The sequence below is a fragment of the Sturnira hondurensis genome, unplaced genomic scaffold, assembly GCF_014824575.4.
Source record: "Sturnira hondurensis isolate 20B ecotype Veracruz unplaced genomic scaffold, ASM1482457v3 Scaffold0004474, whole genome shotgun sequence".
Classification (NCBI taxonomy): Eukaryota; Metazoa; Chordata; class Mammalia; order Chiroptera; family Phyllostomidae; genus Sturnira; species Sturnira hondurensis.
In genome coordinates, this window is record NW_028077105.1 from 3069703 (window position 1) to 3083327 (window position 13625).

At 37.6% G+C, this 13625-nt stretch overlaps 1 protein-coding gene across 1 annotated transcript in view; it reads right to left on the reverse strand.

Annotated features, from left to right (window-relative positions):
- PEX7 (peroxisomal biogenesis factor 7) overlaps window positions 1-13625 on the reverse strand; it is a 65964-nt gene that overhangs the window by 8439 nt on the left and 43900 nt on the right. The gene's annotated exons all lie outside the window — the stretch shown is intronic.

Consider the following 13625-nt stretch of genomic DNA (forward strand, 5'->3'; position numbering starts at 1 on the left):
TTAAAAACATCTCTTCTAAGGGAGCAAAAGCTGTAGGCATCAGAACGGAGCACATTACAACATTTGCACAGTAAATTAAGCTCTATGCTCTATGAAAATAAGGAGAAAATAATATAGTTTCTGTTTTTTTTTAAGATTTTATTTATTTATCTTTAGAGGGGAAGGGAAGGAGAGAGGGAGAGAAATATCAATGTATGGTTGCTTCTCCTGTATCCCCTGCTGGTAACTGGCCTGCAACCCAGGCATGTGCCCTGACTGGGAATCAAACCGAGGTTATTTGGTTTGCAGGCCCGCGCTCAATCCACTGAGCTACACCAGCCAGGGTAGTTTCTGTTTTCTAAGAACATTCATATACTTTTGTACAACTACACCTGAACAGGGCTTTTTTTTAGAGTCGGCAATTACATATCTTGATCAAATCTGTATTTGCTGTGTTTTGTATATAGTAAACCTTTAGTAAATGCTTGTTGAATGAATGAATAAGTCAGTCAATAAACCCATGCATGAGCAGTGATTTCCCTCCTCCAAAGATTTTGTTGAGTCTCACACATGGTAAAGAGCTCCTACCTTTATGCAGGTCAGGAATCTGAGTAAAGATAGGCAAAAAGTTTCATGGCATTTGGTGGACATGCGGGATTTCTGAGTGTTATAAATATTACTTAGATGGGTTTCAGGGAGCTTTCTTCTATGTTCCAGGAGCTGTTGGTCATATTTTTTTGCACTATAAAGCTACCTAAAACATAATTCATATATACATACATACTTCTATTCATCCATTTTTTAACAAATATTTACTGAGCGCCTCCTCTGGGTCAGAATTATGCTGAGGACATTATGCTGTAAACAAGCTGGCCCAGGTCTCTCTGTCCCCGCAGACATGGCGTCCAGCAGAAAGATGGATAAGTAATCAGACACCTCCCAGTGTAGAGTGGTACAGACAACGCCTGGGGAATGATGGGTCCAGCAGATGTACAACCCAATGTGAGGAAAGCACACGCTTTCAAGAGGAAGTGCTCCCTACACTGTGGAGTATACCTTAGCCAGAGAGTGTGTGTGGTGGTTATTGTTAGTGGGGTAGGGATGTGAAGGAGGGAAAGAAAATGCTCTAGGCAGTGGAATCAATAAGAATAAAGGAAGAACTAAAGTTCTAGCTTTAAGGCAACTAAATTGCATTACACCGCCTCTTGTAAAATTTTTCATCTTTTGAGAGGGGCTTTTTTCTGACTCCTGTGCGACTCCCATCTAGGGTTCCTTGAAGGCTGGCTGCCCAAACCTATCTTGTTTGACCCCCCTCCTCACAGCGAGTGTGCATGTGGACACCCCAGGTGGGAGCCCCCAGGCTCTACCTTTTCTGCCCAAGGAGGCACCAGTGGGAAATTTACTCCTTAACCTTCAAGTTCCCACCATAGTGCATTTATTCCCTGTGCCTTCTGAATTGCCTTAATCTGAGATCAAAATGCAAATAATTTCATTAAAACCTCAGAATCAAAATTATCAACATATAGGAAAAATTATTTGTCAAAATGCTGTATTTCTTTACTTAATCAAAAACTTAAAGATAGAATCAATCTTCCTCATATTTTTCAAAGCTGCTACCTTCTAGGGCAGAGGTTTTCAACCAATGTTCAGCAAGAATTTTTAAAATATGCAGTAGTTGACTCCTTAGTCCAGGGTACTGACTTCTTTTCCCTTAGATTAACATTACAAAAGCCAACACAACAATAGACATCCAGTGTGAATGAATCAAAGTTATATGTATTTCCTTGTCAGACTGGCAAAAATATATTTTTTGTGTGCCGCAGAAACAAGTAATTAGTTTATGTGTGCCCTGAGATGAAAAAGGTCAAAAATCGTTGTTCTTGGGTAAACATAACTAAATAAATGGGATAAGATTTCACATAAGTCCTGTTTCATTTTCACTTTTTAAGGTAATTGTTTAAAACCCAACTCAAGCACATTTTTATTGCTTTTAGAGAGAGAGAGGGAGGGAGAGAGACAGAGAGAGGAACATTGATCGGTTGCTTCCCGAACACACCCCTCACCCAAACTGGGGATGAAACCTGCAACCCAGGCATGTGCTCCCACAGGGATCGAACCAGCAACCTTTCTGGTATACTGGATGATGCTCCAATCTACTGAGCCACTGGCCCAGGGCCATTTGCACTTTTAACAGCAAAACAGAGATTTCTAAGTTTGAGTAATAACAACACTAATTTTTGCTACTGTCCTAATATGTCAATTTCTTTAAAATATATTATGAAGCATTCTTGAAAAACTGGATAAATATTTATTATCTACCAAAATAGCCTATTAACTTCTAAATAGTTATAGCATACACATTATGACACTGTCACACATGGAATGCTTGAGAACCACTGTATTAAACAAGTATTTCAGCACTTCCTATGTGCAAAGTACTGGACTAGACTCTACAGTAGACCAAAGGATACTAAAGAAACACCAGTCAATAGGTTGTTTATGATAACAATTTACCACTAGTGAATCACATAAGACTTGTTCCAGGGCATGCTCAGTAACAATGGTCCTACAAATTCTGGAAAAGTAAACACAATGAAAACACCTGATTTTAAATAAATGTGTAACTTAGAAAATAGATTTCTATTCATTAATTTTATCAATTATCTCCATTTTATTAAAATATTTACACATGCCTCTGATAAGGTAATTTACTTCAAATGCTTTAATATGGCTGATACTATACAACAAAGAATTCCTACTGACTCATTAAAAGATTTACTTTATTGACAAGTTTTCCATTTCCTATCTATCATTATGTTCTTTTCTCTCAATTTTATGAGCAACTGCTTTTGCCCTTGGGAAACTTATTTAATCTAACGTAATTACTATATGACATACGGCCTCTTTAGCAAAAATGAACAAGAGAAGAAGGCAGAAGGATGTAGACAGAATGAAAAATAATCACGAAGAGTCAACACTCAATTTTGAAAAAGTAGCCCGGTCATCAGGTTGCGTTGTATTTCATTATCCGCTGAGATAAGAACTTGTTTTACTTCCTCAACCAATAGAAAGTAACATCACAGAAGAACATGGTTTATTGTGTCAGTTATTACAGAGTTTAGGAAAAGTAAGGAAAGAGTTAACTAAGCCTACTGAAAAGCTTTTCATTCATTCGCTCCCTTATTCACTTAATATTTGTTTTATATATGTATGTGTATGTATACACATGTATGTATACATTAATGTGAATATATTAATCCACTTGAATTAATCACTATGTATCTTCTGGCATATAACTGACACTCAGATATTTACTGAAGCAAAAAAGGAAAGGAGTGAAGAAACAGAAAAACTTATTCTGGACTTTGAAAGGCAGAAGTGGGGAGAGTGAGAAAAACTGGCAAAAACATGAAGACAACCCGTAGTAAAATATAATAAATATGTCATAGAAGGATTCCATGAGATGATAAGAAACATAATTAGAAAATAATACAAATTATACTGAATCTTGAAAGCCAGATTAAAGGTTCAGACTCTATCCTGAAGGTAACAGGCTGTCTCTTTAAGGTTTCTAAGATGACATGACAAAAATTTAATGGTATTGATTTGTAAATTAAAACTTTCAAGTAATAATTATGGTTAATGGTCACAGTAGGTAAGGAGCATCACAGGAGGGTTGACCATGAGTCTGTAGTATTTGTATTAGATGAGAAAGACCAAAAAATGATAGTAATAAGAAAAAGAAAATGTATTCTATTGCAGGAACATGGTACGTCCTTTTGTAAAGTTGTATAATTTTCTTTATCAGCAGTCCTTCACATTCTAAAAGTTTTATTCCTCTATGTATCCTATACACACACACAGAGTGTTGTTATTTAATGGTATTTTTTTCCATTTTATTTTCTAACTGATGGTTATTGGTATCTACACAGTATTCATTTTTGTATATTTATTTTTACTGATCTTATTGAACTCTTACCCTTTTTAATAGATTTAAAGTTGATGTCCTTGGATTAGAACATTTGACAATCATACGCAATGCAAATAATCATAAAATTTCCTACATTTAAAAATATATTCTGTTTTATTTTCTTCTATTACTAATTGGCTATAATTTTTAGAACCATATTGATTAACAGCAGTGATGGTAGTTTGCATTACAAAAAGCTCTCCCCTGAAGCAGTGTTGAAAATCAGTGGGATGATGGAAACAGCTTAGACATTAGTTAGGAGACTACTGTAGTAACCTAAGGCAGAGGTACTAAATAAATGCTTATCTAAGTCCTGGAGCTAGCTAGATTTCAGAAATACTGGTAGGAAAGAATTAGTAAACTCAATGTCCAAAGAACTTAGGGGTGCAGTAAGACAAGAAAACTAGGATGACTTCCCACATCTCTGGTCAGGCCTCAGCATACAATCAACTGACCAAGTTAGAAATACTGGAAGAAAAGCAAGACATCAATTTAGATTCATGGGTCAAGCATCACTAGCATATAATTAAATGACAGCTTCAAGGGGGAAGTTGTAGTCCCTAATAACAGAAAACAACAAAATTTTAAGGGAAGTTCTAGATGTCTAATAATAGGAGAGAAACAGAATTTACTGATCAAAAGATAAGATAATGGGAAAGTTCTCCTTCATTATTTTTTCAAATAAGTCCCCAGTCTGGCAAAGGAAATAGACATGCAAGTCCAGGAAGCTCAGAGAGTCCCAAAGTAGTTGGATCCAAGGAGAAACACACCAAGACAAATCATAATTAAATTACCCAAGGTTAAAGATATGGAAAGAATCTTAAAAGAAGCAAGAGAAAAGGAGACAGTTACCAACAAAGGAGTTCCCATAAGACTATCAGCTGATTTCTGAAAAGAAACCCTACAGGCAAGAAGGGGCTGGAAAAAAAGTATTCAAAGTCATGAAAGACAAGGATCTACAGTCTAGATTACTCTATCCAGCAAAAGTTTAATTTAGAATGGAAGGACAGATAAAGTACTTCCCAGATAAGGTCAAGTTAAAGGCATTCATCATCACCAAGCCCTTATTATAGAGAATGTTAAAGACTTATCTAAGAAAAAGAACAAGATCAAAACTATGAACAGTAAAATGACAACAAACTTACAACTATCAACTGAACCTGAAAAAACAAAAACCAAGCAAACAACTAGAACAGAAACAGAATCACTGAAATGGAGATCATGTGGAGGGTTATCAGTGGGGAGGGAGGGAGGGGAGAATAGAGGGAAAAGATACAGGGAATAAGAAGCATAAATGGTAGGTACAAAATAGACAGGGGGAGGTTAAGAGCAGTACAGGAAACGGAGAAGCCAGAGAACTTGTATGTATGATTCAAGGACATAAACTAAGTGGGGGGGATGCTGGAGAGAATGGGGGTATTGGGCAGAGGGGGATAAAGGGGAGAAAAATATGGGACAACTGTAATAGCATAATCAATAAAATATACTTTAAAAAGAGGTAAGATAATGGCAGTAAGTGAGCTTTGAAAGTAGAGAAACTAACTGAAGATCTAAAATCCAGTGGATAATTACGGAAACAAAGACCTAGATGAGGAAGCCAGTGAGAAAATTAGGAACCTATTAGAAAGGGGAAAAATAAAGAAAGAACATAAATATTTTGAGGGAACAGAGATGGAAGAAGATAGTCATTCTCGGCTATTTTTACAGTAAAGTAGGAGGTAAGGTCAAATGTCCAGAGTGTTAATGATAGTGTAGAAGGCTGAGAAAAGATACCGTGGAGAATGGACTAGAAAATCAAAAAGACTTTAAAGGCAAGTTGAGTAGGATCAAGAGCCCAAATATAGTTTTTTTGAAAAATAGTTCATAGTGTGCCAAGTTAACATTTTTGCTTGGAAGCAATGCTCCATAATTTAGAGCAAGGAAAATGAGTAAGAGAGTGGGTGATTCAGGAATGGGAGCTCAGAGGCGGAGGCACCAGAGGCTCGGGTGCCCAAAATTCTGGCAGCTCTCACTGCAAGGGCCGTCCACGGAGTGCAGAGGGCAGCAGGCACAGGCCGAACGCATCCAACCTAGAGACACACTACGATCCTACGGAGCTGGGTCTGCGCAGTGTTTGATGGCTGGGGGAAAACAAGCACTTGTTATATAATTTTAAGCTAAATGTTAGACAATTATGAAAGCGTCAACAAGGAAACAACAGAGACTACTGCCTGAGGACAGTGGCTGCTCTGGCCAGGTGTACTTTCTAACTCTAAAGCTAGCCTGTGTGGCAGATCCCGAAAATATCACCTCAGATAAAAACTGCACAGGACACGGATATCCGAACTACCAAGAATGCCAGTCCTCTTCTAAAATCTCATTTTCCAACCTATGCTGAAAAATTTAAAATATTTTATCCATTGTCAACCTCCAAACCTGATATCTAAGATTGTGAGAATAGGGATTTGAATCAAAACAGCTAAATTTTAAGTAATAAATATCTTTTACTAGAACACCAACAAAACCAAAGATACTTTTCAAAACACATCTAAAGAACTATTTATATCAGAATGAAATCTAAGCATCTTTTACCGAACAACAGAAAAATATACAATTTTTTTTCTACCCTATTTTAAGGGTACTATAAAGATACGTACATGTTCCTAGCATGGGCAGATTGGGTTATTTATTAACGATTACATTTGCCAAGTATTTTAGGAGTCCCAGAAGAAAAATTCTTATGTGTAGTGCGACTATGACTATGCAAATATGCACACATACCGAGTAGTTACCTTTGGGGAGCAAGGAGGGGTAAGATTTGGGAGGAAGCCTGAGCAGGCCCCTGGGATGCTGGTAGTGTTCTGTAACTTAATCTGCGTGGTGGGCACACAAACACGGTCACTTCTTGATGACTTATTGAACTGTACACTCAAAATCTGTGCATTTTCCAATACGAGTGCTAAACAATTTTTTTAAAAAGGACTAAAAAACATTAATATGGAATAACAGAGATTCTGCTTGGAATGGTACGATCTTTTTCTTTCTTTTGTAAGTAATTTCCTAGTTTCATCATGAGAAGAAAAGATAAATTTTATTAAACATAGAGAGGTGATATCTGGGAATTAGCTAATAATTTCTCCTTTAAAAAAGAAATAACTATCTCCTAAAAGGAATGTGTAATGATATATAAACCTGTACCCAGTTAATAAATGCTAGACTGAGTATCAATGAGCACCCGAAAGAGCAGACTTGTTACGGAAGAGCAGAAAGTCAAGAATTCTAAAAATACTTGAATATAGGAAATCCCAGTTCTACAAATGGGCATATTACAGGTCTAGAATCATAAACCTAAAAAATAGAAAAAGGGCATCCAATTTAGAAATAATAAGGATAAAAGAGAAAAGGAAAAGTGTCAGAACTGTACAAATCATGATCAGAGGGAAAATAAATCAAAGAAAATTTTTTTGAACTGAAAGATGACTTCAGCCTGGTTAACAAGTGAGGGCAAAGAAAATTTCTCTGCAATTATTCTTACAGAATGACCCCAGACACTTATTTGTCAGGTTTTAAACCTTTAAAGACAAGATCTTACATTCTATCAAGAAGAAAGGAGGTGTAATTTAAGAATGCTTTAGATCTCATCTTTCAGATCTCTAAGAAGGGAGAAGCTAGAAAGAAAAAAAGAATTACAAATACAAGAACTCAGATAAATCTCCTTTAAGACAGATACTACATTAAGACACAGAAGCTCTACAGTAATGTTAGCAAAGTCCTACAGCTGTTCAGATCACAAGAGACAACATATTTCTGAAAGCAGATTGAACAGTCCTTACTTTCTAAAAGGCAAGGCAAAGGTACTTTTTAAGGGAATAAAGTGTGAACATAGGGTGAAAAAAATTAACATGCATTCAGTAAACTTGACCACATACTGTGAGAGTAAAAAATAAATATCTTAAAAGTAAATTAAACTATTAACTATATGAACAAAAATTAATTTGGTAAAATTTAAATAGCCACATGGAGTCTCTTTCTCACTCTTGGAATTGGACTGGCTGTGACTTGCTTTGCAACAGGAAGGATGTTGTGTGACTTCCAAGTCTACCCTGAAAACACCTTGCAGCTTTTACTCTCACCCTCTTGGAAATCTACAGGAGCTAAATGAAGAAGCCTGGGCTCATCTGGGGACACACGGCTCAGAAGACAACTATACCCTAGGACATGTGAGTGAGGCCATCTTAGGCCACCCAGCTCTGATTAAGCCACCAGATGACAGGTGCCACAGGAGTGACGCCAGGTGAGAACAAGAGAACTGCTCAGCTTAGTCCAGCCCAAATTACTGACTCACAGAATTGTGGGTAAAGGAAATTGTTTAAGCCACTCACTTGTACATGAATTTATTATATAGCAATAGATAACAAATAAAATAAGTGAGAGAAAAAGAGAGAGGTGCTACAAGAACTTGATCTTATCTCCCCTGGAAAGAAGTTTAATGTTTCTTGGTAAAAACATAAATTATTACTATAAACAATACAAATGTTTGTGTTAAAATGTGTTAATGTTAAGCATGTGAAAAATATTGACTAAAATCACCATCTTTGAAGAAAAAGAAAGTCTACAACAGAATATAAATAAAATGGAGGAAAAAGAACTTCTCAGTTTACAGGAGAAGCACAATACAAACTCATCACACAAAGTAACTGAATCCTAGGATGTGGAGTTAGAAAACCTCTTCTTCAAATCCTCTATCCAAGGGGCCACAAAATCTTGACTTAGTGAGTTTCTCAAAGTCTCATATATGTGTCAATTTTTTTTAAAATATTTTATTTATTTATCTTTAGAGGGGTAGAGAAGGAGAGAGGGAGAGAAGTATCAATGTATGGTTGCCTTTCATGTGTCCCCTGCCGGGAACTGGCCTGCAACCCAGGCATGTGCCCTGACTGGGAATCGAACCGCAATACTCTGGTTCGAAGGCCCGTGCTCAATCCACTGAGCTACACCAGCCAGGGCATGTGTCAATTTAATGTCTTTTAATTTGGATGTTTTAGACCATTTACATTTACTATAATTACTAAAATGGTTAAATTTAAAAGTTTCCACATATAAGATTATACATCTAAGAACAGAGATAATTTTACTTCTTTCTTTCCAAAGTATCTTTTATTTCTTTTTCTTGATGAAATGCTTGGTTAGGCCTTCCAATACTATGTTGAATAGAAGTGGTGAAAGCAAACATCCTTGTCTTATTCCTGATCTTAGAGAAAAAGCTTTCAGTCTTTCACTATTGAGTATAACTCAGTCTTCCACCATTGGGTATTATATGGCCTTTATTATTAGTATGAATTTGAGAAAATATTTGCAAATTATATATCTCATGAAAAATTAATATCCAATATCTGTAGAGAACTTGTACAACTCAATAGCAAAACAAAATAAAAATTCTGATTAAAAAATGGGCTGAGGTTTGAAGTCATTTTCCAAAGAACAAATACAAACGGCCAACAGGTACATGAAAAGATGCTCAACATTACTAATCATCAGGGAAATGCAAACCAAAGTCACAATAAGATATCACCTCACACCTGCTAGAATGGCTACTATCAAAAAGACAAGAAACAACAAGCGATGGCAAGGATGTGGAGAAAAGTGAACCCTTGTGCACTGTTGCTAAGAATGAAGACTGGTGCAGCCACTGTGGAAAACAGTATGGAGGTGCCTCAAAACATTAAAAACAGAACTACCATATGATCCAGCAATCCCACTTCTGAGTATTTATGTGATGAAACAAAAACACTAATTTGAAAATACAGATCTACCCCCCATACTGATTCCAGCATTATTTACAATAGTCACGACATGGATCAAACTCCAAGGGGAGAACCAAAAAAACCACAAAATTTATTTTTTTAAAATTGTGTACTTATCCTTACATGTTTAAACTTCAGTCACCTTCAAAGTATTCTCCATTTAGTGCAATATACATATAGGGACTTTTTCCTGCATTGTTCAAAGAGTTTTTGAACTTGTCGACTTGGATGCCTCTTACTGCTTCTGCTGTCTTTTGTTTTACCTCCTCCACATCAAAAATGTTTCCCTTTGAGGACTTTTTTCATCCAGGAAAACAAAAAAGTTGTTCAGTGTGAGACGGGGTGATAGGGAGGGTGGGGCACAGGGGTCACTGCCATTTTTCATCAAAAACTGCTGAACACTCAGCGCAGTGTAGGCGGGTGTGCTTGTAAAATGCCTATTCATGAAATGGGCAAATGTATTGAGAGCCTTCAAAAAAATTCACTGAAGCTGAACACAGCCTCTCACAATAACACCAGCTGGTACACTGATACAGATGGGTTCCTCTCACAACTCACCTTGCAGGAGAAGCCTGTATGACAAGGGGCCCACCTCCAGCAGATAATTGTGGTTATTTTTGGTCTTCCCTCATAAGTATCCATTGATGGATGAATGGATAAGCAAAATATATACAGCCTTCTGGTCAAGATGAAGGTGTAGGTAAACACACTTCGCCTCCTCACACAACTATAGCAAAAATTGCAACTAGACTACAAAATAAATATCATGCAAATTCATCAGAAAATCAAGTTGTATGGAAGTTGAACAACCAAGGATTTAAAGAAGCCACATTTATCCAGATGGTAGGTGGGACAGAGACATAGAGACATGCAGAGAGGCACGGAGAGGTGGGGAGACATAGAACAGGCAGTCCCACATTCTCATGCGGCGGATAAAATTCAGGAGGGATACCTTGGGAACCAGGGATCCAAGCCCCAGACCAGACCACCCAGACAAGGGATTCAGCACCAAGAAGATAAGTCCCCATAACTTCTGGCTGTAAGAATCAATGGGCATTGGGGTAGCAGAAGAAACTTCAGGATTCTCAGAAGACTCCTCTTAAAGGGCATGCAATGGTATCAGGACTTATGCAGACCCACTCCCTCTGGGATTCAGCACCAGGCCAGCAGCTGGAAAGGCACCAGTAACATATAGGGAGAAAGTGAAGTGACTGGCAACAGGATGAATGCAGGAGACAGCTTCCTCCCAGGCAAATCTCCAGAGAGCAGGTGGCAGCACTATCCCCTCTGAGCCCTCCCCCACACAGAGCCACAGAGTGGTGACACGGTTGTTCCACCCTGGTGCTTACTTAAGACTGCCCCATACAACTTACAGATGAGCTTTTTGACAATAGGCCGTGCTGCTAGACAGGGAGTCAAAGCAGCTCTACCTAATACACAGAACAAACACGGGCTGGCTGCCAAATTGAGAAGACAAAGAAATACAGCCCAAATGAAAGGACAGAACAAAACTCCAGAGAAAGAACTAAGCGAAATGAAGATGAGCAACCTGTCAGATGCAGAGTTCAATACACTGGTTATTAGGATGCTCAAAGAACTCACTGGTTACTGCAACAGCATAAAAAAGACACAGGCCAGAAGTGAAGGTTCATCCCCCAAACCTGGCATTTGTTGTTTCCTCTGCAAAAAGTCTTCTTCCCTCAGATTTTTGGGTGGCTGGTTCCATATCATTATGGTTTTTCAGCTCAAATTTCACTTCCTGCAAGAGCCTTGCCCATACCATTCAAGCAAAAATACCCGTTCTGCCATCTTCTCTATAAAATCACTCCAATTCTCAAAGGCATTTACTGGCATAAGAAATCACCTTGTTTGCTTACTTGTTTATTATCTGATTCCTCCCACAAGATGCAGGCTCTGTGAGATCAGGAATGTAGTCTGTTTTGTTGGCTGCTTTTTTCTTAGTACTTAAAACAATACCCAACACTTAGCAGGCATCTGACAAATATTCATAAATAATAGAATGTATATCACATATGACTCAGTGTATGTATACTCCCCCAAAGCATCATTTGTTTCCCTTTAGCATTTATCACACTACACTGTAATTTCTCTTCCTATACAGCTGAAGTAGATATTTGATAAATATGACAGAATGAAAGAATGTACCAACAAATGTCAAGAATATTAACAGAAATGGCAACAATGGAATGATACTCTGACAAGGTTAAAAATACATTCATAGTAAAAGATGCATCAAATAATAAAAACTCTTCAATATTTCGTTCTCTTGACCTAGAACGCGTAGCAAAAAATTATATATAGAAAAACTGACAAACATTGAAACAAACCTAAAACCTAGTCAATAATCTCAACACTCCATTTTTTAAAAATATGACAAGTCAACAAATACGTTTTCTTAAATTCTAATGTTGAATATAGCATAAATAGGAAAGAGAGCATTTCTTCCATTTTCATGCACTATCCACGTTCCCGCCTGTCACAGGCTCCGGAACACACTGCTGCTTTGTGCCTGTTCATGACCTGTCCTCGTCCTGTCTCTTGGGAGTCCACGCCTACTCGTCAGGTCACAGATGGTCCTCACTTCCCCACAAATTTCTTCAGTAGGTCAACCATCTATCCTGACTAGGAACTCTTGAGGAACAACATACTTCTCCCTCACAGGCATGTCACACTGTCATTTACATTCACTCATGAGATTATTTGATATAACAGTGGGCCAAACGCTTTATGAAGGCAGGCCCATGTTTATTCCCATTCCCCACTGAGTCCCCAGTACCTAGCACAAGGTCTGGCATATGAAAATTCCTGTAGAAAGCCTACAGGAAAGACAGGGAGCGGCCTTATTTCTAAAGCCCCTCCCTCTCCCAGGATTCTGTCCCACTATGTGTTAAGGGTAGAGACTTCCGACACAGCCGAACTGTAGGTTATGCCGTTGAACCTGCTGCTCATTTAGAGTTGGAAGACCCCTGCTTCTCCACTCCTATTGGCTCTCAACAGCAACTGTGTCCTTAATACAAACTGAACTTGTTTGCTGAACTGGAAGAGATGGGTGTATTCAGTCCCCAGAACACACACAAAATATAGGACCTTGTACTAAATTCTCTCATTATCTAGGATGCATAAAATCTAATTAACAAATCCTCTGAAAACAAAATTACTTTTAACAGGTGGTCTAGGCACGGAGGATTCAGAAAACACCTGGCGCTCCTCAGACGGGGGGGGGGGGGGAGCTGCTGTGACAGAGGACACTGCAGAGGCCCGTGTGCTGCCTCAGGCCACGGTCTGGGACTCGTGGAGTACAGGTCACAGCAACACAGGAGAGGAGAATACTTATTTAGGATTCTTTGTTTGGTATTGCCGTGTTTCCATGGGTACAGCTTTTTTTTAAATTAGGAGAGCAAACACATGAATATTTTATTAAAAATCATCTATAATGGATTTATTTCTCAGAAAAGAAACTAGTTCATTTAAAGCTCACTGCATTTACCTGAAAGATAATGCCATTTCATCCATCACTCTTTTAGCATCTTCTCTTCTTAGTTGCCATTGTCATTTTAAAACCATTATTCTAATGGAAATAAGACTATTCTAATGTCTACTGAGAATATTTTAGACTCAGAATTGTGTCTTAAATCCTAAAATTAAAAAAAACATGTATTCATTTAAAGAACACAGTAACAAGAAACGGGATTTGCTTTTTGTCTAATTTCTAAAATTTAATTTAATTCATAAAAGTATAATTTCCTAGTCATATTCTAGAATTCCCACATATTATATTGTTTCACTGATATGTTAGTGTTTTCATATGGCCTGTTATCTGGCCTGAGTTTCCAAAACTGAAACAGCTTAAGAGAAAAACATAAAAATATAAA